Source organism: Haematobia irritans, chromosome 3 (genome assembly GCF_050003625.1).
Source record: "Haematobia irritans isolate KBUSLIRL chromosome 3, ASM5000362v1, whole genome shotgun sequence".
NCBI lineage: Eukaryota > Metazoa > Arthropoda > Insecta > Diptera > Muscidae > Haematobia > Haematobia irritans.
The window spans coordinates 179487095-179496501 of NC_134399.1; positions in this window are offsets into that span (position 1 = coordinate 179487095).

The following is a 9407-nucleotide window of genomic DNA, read 5'->3' on the forward strand; positions in this document are numbered from 1 at the left end:
TTTTCCTCAAGGTCTTCAAAATAGTGGTTTACAACTGTAACTGCATCTTCATTTGTGGTAAAACTCTTGCCAGCAAGGATTTTTTTTTTTGGATTTGGGAACAAGTAAAAGTCACTGGGAGCTAAATCAGGAGAATAAGATGGGTGGTCCAGCAACTCGTACTTTAATTCGTTGATTTTAGCCATTGTTAAAACACTCTTGTGCGCTGGTGCGTTGTCTTGATGAAAAATTATTTTTTTTTTGTGTTGTAAGTCAGGACGTTTTTCTCGAATTTGTAAATTTGCATTAGTACTCTGAATTTATTGTTTTACCCTTTTGCAGATAGTCAATCAATAAAATACCTTTGAAGTCCCACAAATCCGTTGCCATAACCTTACCAGCCGATTGAATTGTTTTTGCCTTCTTTGGGGCACTTCCTCCAGCTTCAGTCCATTGTTTCCCAGCAAAAACTAGGTAACCACATCTCATTACAATTGACATTACCAGGAGTAAAGCTGTCATTACACGTTGCATTACATTGCGGCGAGTTATAATGACTAACTTGTAATGACAAAAATAAATACTTCTCGGTAATTTTCGAATTGTTATTCTCAAATTTTAGGCAGTTGTAGTTAATATAATTATTCACATAATCGAGCACTTACATAAAAAATCAAAAAGAATATGTAATGTAACGGTAATTCTGAAGATTTTTCCGTTAAGAATTTTTTATCACAAATATTTCATAATAATTGTGTTTAATGACATTATCATATTATGTTTTAAATAAATGCTTTCTTATACCTCAATGACATTACACTTTCAAAATGCGCTTAAACTAAATTTGAAATGTCATTTGCCTTATAAAAAAGAGACTTAAAATCCACTTTTAGTAGATTTCGAACCTTATGTGAATTGGCTATTGGATATATGCGATAGAAATCAATATTTTCGAGATTTGGTTGCCTGAGACAATAAGTGGCTATTTTGCAAGCTTTGGTGTATCTACGAATAAGTCATTACATATTAGGTGATTATATGCTTTAAAAGCACTACTTATTTTATGGCCGAAAGTATGCCTGGGGAGAAGTACTTTCCTCCTAGGACATGCGTATGTAAATGTAATCCGAAGCGATGCCAATTAATAAGTGGTTATTAATTTTTAAATAGGCTTACCTACAAGATTACCGGGTAATGAGAGTTTTTGCTGGGTTGGATTGTTCTTTTGTCTCTGGAGTATAGTGGTGGATCCATGTCTCTTCAACAGTTCTGAAACGACGCTTAAAATCCTTTTTATTTCGCTTAAAACGATCCAAACCAGCTTGAGAAATGTTCATTCTTATTCGTTTTTGATCGACTGTTAACAAATGCGGCACCCATCTTGCAGAAAGCTTTTTCATCTGTAGTTTTTCATTCAAAATTAAATGGACTCGATCATTTGAGATGCCCATGATATTAGCAATTTCACGCACTTTTATTCGTCGATCATTTAATACCATATCATGCATTTTGGCTACAATTTCTGTTGTTGTTGCTGTTTTTGGACGTCCAATACGTGGTTCATCTTCAATGCTTGTACGACCACGTTTAAATTCAGCAACCCAATTTTTTACTGTTGCATATGAAGGAGCACTTTCACCTAACACATTCACCATATCATTATGAAATTCTTGTCCCGATAAACCTTTTTTATGTAAATATTTAATGACAGCACGCATTTCTAATTTTTCCATTGTGAAAAAATTGCGGATGCTTCTTTTTTGAACACCTGTTTCTATATGAAGGAGTTGCAAGATCGAAACAAAAATTAACATGTGTTCATAACATAGATGGAAGTTTCCAAAACACTTAATTATACCCTGCGCCACACTGTGGAACAGGGTATTATAAGTTAGTGCATATGTTTGTAACACCCAGAAGGAGACGGATAGACACATGATGTCTTTGGCAATAATGCTCAGGGTGGGTCCCTGAGTCGACATAAGCATGTCCGTCTGTCCGTCCGTCTGTCAGTGAACACATTTTTGTGATCAAAGTCTAGGTCGCAATTTAAGTCCTATCGCCTTCAAATTTGGCACATGTTCCTAATTTGGGTCAGAATAGAACCCTATTGATTTTGGAAGAAATCGGTTCAGATTTAGATATAGCTCCCATATATATCTTTCGCCCGATATGCACTAATATGGACCCAGCAGCCAGAGTTTTATACCGATTTGCTTGAAATTTTGTACAAACATAACACATAGCCGTATAGTCAAGTGTGCAAAATTTGATTGAAATCGGTTCAGATTTAGATATAGCTCCCATATATATCTTTCGCCCGATATGGACTTATATGGCCCCAGAAGCCAGATTTTTGGCCGAATTTGGTTGAAATTTTGCACTAGGAGTACAATTAGTAGTATAGTCAAGTGTGCAAAGTTTGATTGAAATCGGTTCAGATTTGGATATAGCTCCCATATATATCTTTCGCCTGATATGGATTAATATGGTCCTAAAAGCCAGAGTTTTGGCCCAATTTGGATGAAATTTTGCACAGGGAGTAGATTTAGCAGTGTAGCTATGCGTGCCAAAATTAGATGAAATCGATTCAGATTTAGATATAGCTCCCATATTTATCTTTCGCCCGATATGCACTTATATGGACCCAGAAGCCAGAATTTATCCCGATTAGCTTGAAATTTTGCACAAGGAGTAGTCATGTGTGCCAAATTTGATTGAAATCGGATCAGATTTAGATATAGCTTCCATATATATTTTTCGCCCGATATGGACTTATATGGCCCCAGAAGCCAGAGTTTTGGCCCAATTTGGTTGAAATTTTGCACTAGAAGTACAATTAGTAATATAGTCATGTGTGCCAAATTTGATTGAAATCGGTTCAGATTTAGATATAGCTCCCATATATATATTTTTCTGATTTCGTCAAAAATGGTAAAAATACCAACATTTTCCTTGTTAAATCGCCACTGCTTAGTCGAAAAGTTGTAAAAATGACTCCAATTTTCCTAAACTTTTAATACACATATATCGAGCGATAAATCATAAATAAACTTTTGCGAAGTTTCCTTAAAATTGCTTCAGATTTAAATGTTTCCCATATTTATACCCTGCGCCACACTGTGGAACAGGGTATTATAAGTTAGTGCATATGTTTGTAACACCCAGAAGGAGACGAGATAGACACATGGTGTCTTTGGCAATAATGCTCAGGGTGGGTACCTGAGTCGATATAACCATGTCCGTCTGTCCGTCCGTCCGTCCGTCTGTCTGTGAACACATTTTTGTGATCAAAGTCTAGGTCGCAATTTAAGTCCAATCGCCTTCAAATTTGACACATGTTCCTAATTTGGGTCAGAATAGAACCCTATTGATTTTGGAAGAAATCGGTTCAGATTTAGATATAGCTTCCATATATATCTTTCGCCCGATATGCACTAATATGGACCCAGCAGCCAGAGTTTTATACCGATTTGCTTGAAATTTTGTACAAACATAACACTTAGTCGTATAGTCAAGTGTGCAAAATTTGATTGAAATCGGTTCAGATTTAGATATAGCTCACATATATATTTCGCCCGATATGGACTTATATGGCCCCAGAAGCCAGATATTTGGCCGAATTTGGTTGAAATTTTGCACTAGGAGTACAATTAGTTGTATAGTCAAGTGTGCAAAATTTGATTGAAATCGGTTCAGATTTTGATATAGCTCCCAAATATATCTTTCGCCCGATATGGACTAATATGGTTCTAAAAGCCAGAGTTTTGGCCCAATTTGGTTGAAATTTTGCAAAGGGAGTAGATTTAGCATTGTAGCTATGCCTGCCAATTTTGGTTGAAATCAATTCAGATTTGGATATAGCTCCCATATATATTTTTCGCCCGATATGCACTTATATGGACCCAGAAGCCAGAGTTTTATCCCGATTAGCTTGAAATTTTGCACAAGGAGTACAATTAGTAGTATAATCATGTGTGCCAAATTTGATTGAAATCGGTTCAGATTTAGATATAGCTTCCATATATATCTTTCGTCCGATATGGACTAATATGGTCCTAAAAGCCAGAGTTTTGGCCCAATTTGGTTGACATTTTGCACAGGGAGTAGATTTGGCATTGTGGCTATGCGTGCCAAATTTGGTTGAAATCGATTCAGATTTAGATATAGCTCCCATATATATCTTTCGCCCGATATGCACTAATATGGACCCAGAAGCCAGAGTTTTATACCGATTTGCTTGAAATTGTATACAAACATAACACTTAGTCGTATAGTCAAGTGTGCAAAATTTGATTGAAATCGGTTCAGATTTAGATATAGCTCACATATATCTTTCGCCCGATATGGACTTATATGGCCCCAGAAGCCAGATATTTGGCCGAATTTGGTTGAAATTTTGCACTAGGAGTACAATTAGTAATATAGTCATGTGTGCCAAATTTGATTGAAATCGGTTCAGATTTAGATATAGCTTCCATATATATGTTTTTCTGATTTCGACAAAAATGGTCAAAATACCAACATTTTCCTTGTTAAATCGCCTCTGCTTAGTCGAAAAATTGTCAAAATGGCTCTAATTTCTAATACATATATATCGAGCGATAAATCATAAATAAACTTTTGCGAAGTTTCCTTAAAATTGCTGCAGATTTAAATGTTTCCCATATTTATACCCTGCTCCACACTGTGGAACAGGGTATTATAAGTTAGTGCATATGTTTGCAACACCCAGAAGGAGGCGAGATAGATACATGGTGTCTTTGGCAAAAATGCTCAGGGTGGGCTCTTGGGTCGATGTAGTGATGTCCGTCTGTCCGTGAACACATTTTTGTAATCAAAGTCTAGGTCGCAGTTTTAGTCCAATCGACTTCAAATGTGGCACAAGTATGTGTTTTGGCGCAGAATAGATCCCTATTGATTTTGGAAGAAATCGGTTAAGATTTAGATATAGCTCCCATATATATATTTCGCCCGATATGGACTTAGATGGCCCCAGAAGCAAGAGTTTTACCCTAATTTGCTTAAAATTTTGCACAAGAAGAACAATTAACACTGTAGTCAAGTGTGCCCAATTTTAGTGAAATCGGTTCAGATTTAGATATAGCTCCCATATATATCTTTCGCCCGATATGGACTAATACGGTCCCAGAAGCCAGAGTTTTACCCCAATTTGGCTGAAATTTTGCACAGGGAGTAGAATTAGCATTGTAGCTATGCATGCCAAATTTGGTTGAAATCGGTTCAGATTTAGATATAGCTCCAATATATAGCTTTCGGCCGATTTACACTCATATAACTACAGAGGCCAATTTTTTGCTCCGAAATTTTGCACAGGGAGTAGAATTAGCATTGTAGCTATGCGTGCCAAATTTGGTTGAAATCGGTTCAGATTTAGATATATATCCCATATATAGCTTTCGCCCGATTTACACTCATTTGACAACAGAGGCCAATTTTTAAATCCGATTTAGTTGAAATTTTGCACAGGGAGTAGAATTAGCATTGTTGCTATGCGTGCCAAATTTGGTTGAAATCGGATCAGATTTAGATATAGCTCCCATATATATTTTTTTCTGATTACGACAAAAATGGTCAAAATACCAACATTTTCCTTGTAAAATCGCCACTGCTTAGTCGAAAAGTTGTAAAAATGACTCTAATTTTCCTAAACTTCGAATACATATATATCGAGCGATAAATCATAAATAACTTTTCCGAAGTTTTCTTAAAATTGCTTCAGATTAAAATTTTTCCAAATTTTGTTTTTACTAACATTGTGTTCCACCCTAGTACATTAGCCGACTTAAATTTTAAGTCTATAGATTTTGTAGAAGTCTATCAAATTCTATCCAAATCGAGTGATATTTAAATGTATGTATTTGGGACAAACCTTTATATATAGCACCCAACACATTTGACGGATGTGATATGGTATCGAAAATTTAGATCTACAGATCTGGTGCAGGGTATAATATAGTCGGCCACGCCCGACTTTAGACTTTCCTTACTTATTTGATATAATATATACCAGGTATGGACTTACTTACAATTTAGAAGACGTTGTTGAGGAGGTTTTAAGATACCTTGCGATCGGCAAGCGTTACCGCAACTCAAGTAATTCGATTGTGGATGGCAGTGTTTAGAAGAAGTTTTTACGCAATGCATGGTGGAGGGTACAAAAGCTTCGGCCTGGCCGAACTTACGGCCGTATATACTTGTTTTCATTAAATTTAGGACACAAATTTTGTAAATTGGCGTACCTCATTTAAAGTCGCATGTCTTTGAACTAAGACTAATTTCCCTTAAAGTAAAGAAACACATTTTTGATTTAAATAAATTGTCCATAAATTAACTGAAACATTGAAGCTTTAGATTTAAGATAAAAGCGCTTCGAATAGAGGCTAGGATAAATTTTGTGGGTTTAGCGTCTGTGGTTTAATTTTTTTTTGGAATTAAGAAAACATTTTTACTTTGAAGTATCCGTTATAATTTAGATTTTTAAACTGGCATTTGTTTGTACGTGAGTACCTTTATTAACCCTTATAAAAGGTGATTTGTTAAGAGCTTGATAACTTTTTTTAAAAAAAAAACGCATAAAATTTGCAAAATCTCATCGGTTCTTTATTTGAAACGTTAGATTGGTCCATGACATTTACTTTTTGAAGATAATTTCATTTAAATGTTGACCGCGGCTGCGTCTTAGGTGGTCCATTCGGAAAGTCCAATTTTGGGCAACTTTTTCGAGCATTTCGGCCGGAATAGCCCGAATTTCTTCGGAAATGTTGTCTTCCAAAGCTGGAATAGTTGCTGGCTTATTTCTGTAGACTTTAGACTTGACGTAGCCCCACAAAAAATAGTCTAAAGGCGTCAAATCGCATGATCTTGGTGGCCAACTTACCGGTCCATTTCTTGAGATGAATTGTTCTCCGAAGTTTTCCCTCAAAATGGCCATAGAATCGCGAGCTGTGTGGCATATAGCGCCATCTTGTTGAAACCACATGTCAAGTTCAGTTCTTCCATTTTTGGCAACAAAAAGTTTGTTAGCATCGAACGATAGCGATCGCCATTCACCGTAACGTTGCGTCCAACAGCATCTTTGAAAAAATACGGTCCAATGATTCCACCAGCGTACAAACCACACCAAACAGTGCATTTTTCGGGATGCATGGGCAGTTCTTGAACGGCTTCTGGTTGCTCTTCACTCCAAATGCGGCAATTTTGCTTATTTACGTAGCCATTCAACCAGAAATGAGCCTCATCGCTGAACAAAATTTGTCGATAAAAAAGCGGATTTTCTGCCACTGATTTTGGTAATAAAATTCAATGATTTGCAAGCGTTGCTCGTTAGTAAGTCTATTCATGATGAAATGTCAAAGCATACTGAGCATCTTTCTCTTTGACACCATGTCTGAAATCCCACGTGATCTGTCAAATACTAATGCATGAAAATCCTAACCTCAAAAGAATCACCCTTTATTACGTTATGGTCATTTGATGGCCCACATCGTATTTTTCATCAGCGCATTTCTTACTGTTGGAATATAATTAAAAGTTCTTACTACTCAGCAAGTATTCAGTACATGTCAACAATTCATGCACTGACTAGTAAGAACTTTTATTTATATTCCAAAAGTAAGAAATGAGCTGATGAAAAATACGATGTGGGTCATCAAATGACCCTAACATAATATAAGGGTTAATAAACCACGAAAAGAGAATGAAAATTTGACAAATGAGATCTGTATCCTAATTTTAGTTTTATTGATCCTAGATTTAAAGCCAGATAGGTCGCTAAAATTTTTTTTTATTATTTTAGGTATTGATTCCGAGCCAAAGATGTGGCTTCTATCTTTGGCTCGGAATCAATACCTAAATCCATGAGGGAAGGAAAAAATCTTTGAATCCAAGTAAACTTTTTTTGAGTGTAGGTACGTATCGTCCTATTTTCTTAAATATGGCCATAAAACCCCTTTTTATTAACCGATCTTGCTCAAAGTTGGGAAAATCTAATCTTCTATACACTGACAAACAGTATGTCCGGTTCCAAAGGTTTTGTCTTTACTTTAACAATTTTGGTATTGATTCCGAGCCAAAGAAGCGGAGAATTCAAGTAAGGATACTTTTAAGACACAAGTTTCTTTTAAATTTGGATTTTGTGTACTTGAATCTACGAAGCAAATTTTAATTTTTATGGAAGCTAATATGTATGCATCTTATTTATGAAGCAATGTTACTCAAATTTATTTTTTTTTGGATTACCCGATCTTATTTGGACTTACGTATAGCTCTTACATAAATATTACCCGATCAATTACCCACTAATTGAGCGATTTCCCTTTTTTGATAATGGACTTAATATTAGTTATTACTATTCAGCAAAAAAGAGCTTCCAAAAATTTATTTAAGGAAATACGGGTTTTTTCCAAACCTATTTCAATGATTCCGAATGCTTATGTTGACTATTTGAGTAGGCGTGGTTTAGAGCATGATATAGTTGATGTCGACCGATTTTCTGCTTTACTCACCTGTTTTCTTTTTAAAAATAAATATGAGTATGACACTGTTTCGTGCGATTTAAAATAAAATATCACCATTGAATTCCACACTCACAGGAAAAACATGTTTGGACATGGTTGCCGCATCCATTTAATGCTTATCTAGAGTATGCAATTGTCGCGAAAACCATGTATTTTGTCATTGTAAAAATAATTTTCGAGAGGAGAAAAATGTATGCCGACACTAAGCATTTAAATGGTTCTCAAATGACGCAAACATGTTTTATTATTTAAATGATCGATTCTGAGACCATTACATGTTCGGGAATATCATGTACCTGACCATTATTTTTTTTTACTTTTTGCAGGGAAAAAAGTATTTTTATAGGTTACGTATAGACATGTCTAGAACCATCACATGGTCATAAAGACCATGGACATTGTTTTCGTGACCATTTATTTTTTTAATTTTTTTGCAGCGAAAATAATTTTATAAAAACATTGAGCAGGTACACACGATTTTCATTTTGCGCGTCAGTCGTGTGTTGATTGTTTCTTGAAATGGACGGAGAATACGGAATTACTTGGTTTTGTGTTAACTTATTTATTCAGAAGTGGCACGTGGTTTTATATCAACACAAAAGGAAAGTGTAATTGAAACAAGTATATACGGCCGTAAGTTCGGCCAGGCCGAAGTTTATGTACCCTCCACCATGGATTGCGTATAAACTTCTACTGAAGACTGTCATCCACAATCGATTTACTTGGGTTGCGGTAACTTTTGCCGATGACAAGGTATCTTAAAACTTCCTAATACCGTAATATATACCACGTAGTCCATACGTGGTATATATTAAACTTAAATTTGCCGATTAAATACGTATATAATTAAGTTTGACAAAATTTTCTATATAAATAAAATTTTGACAA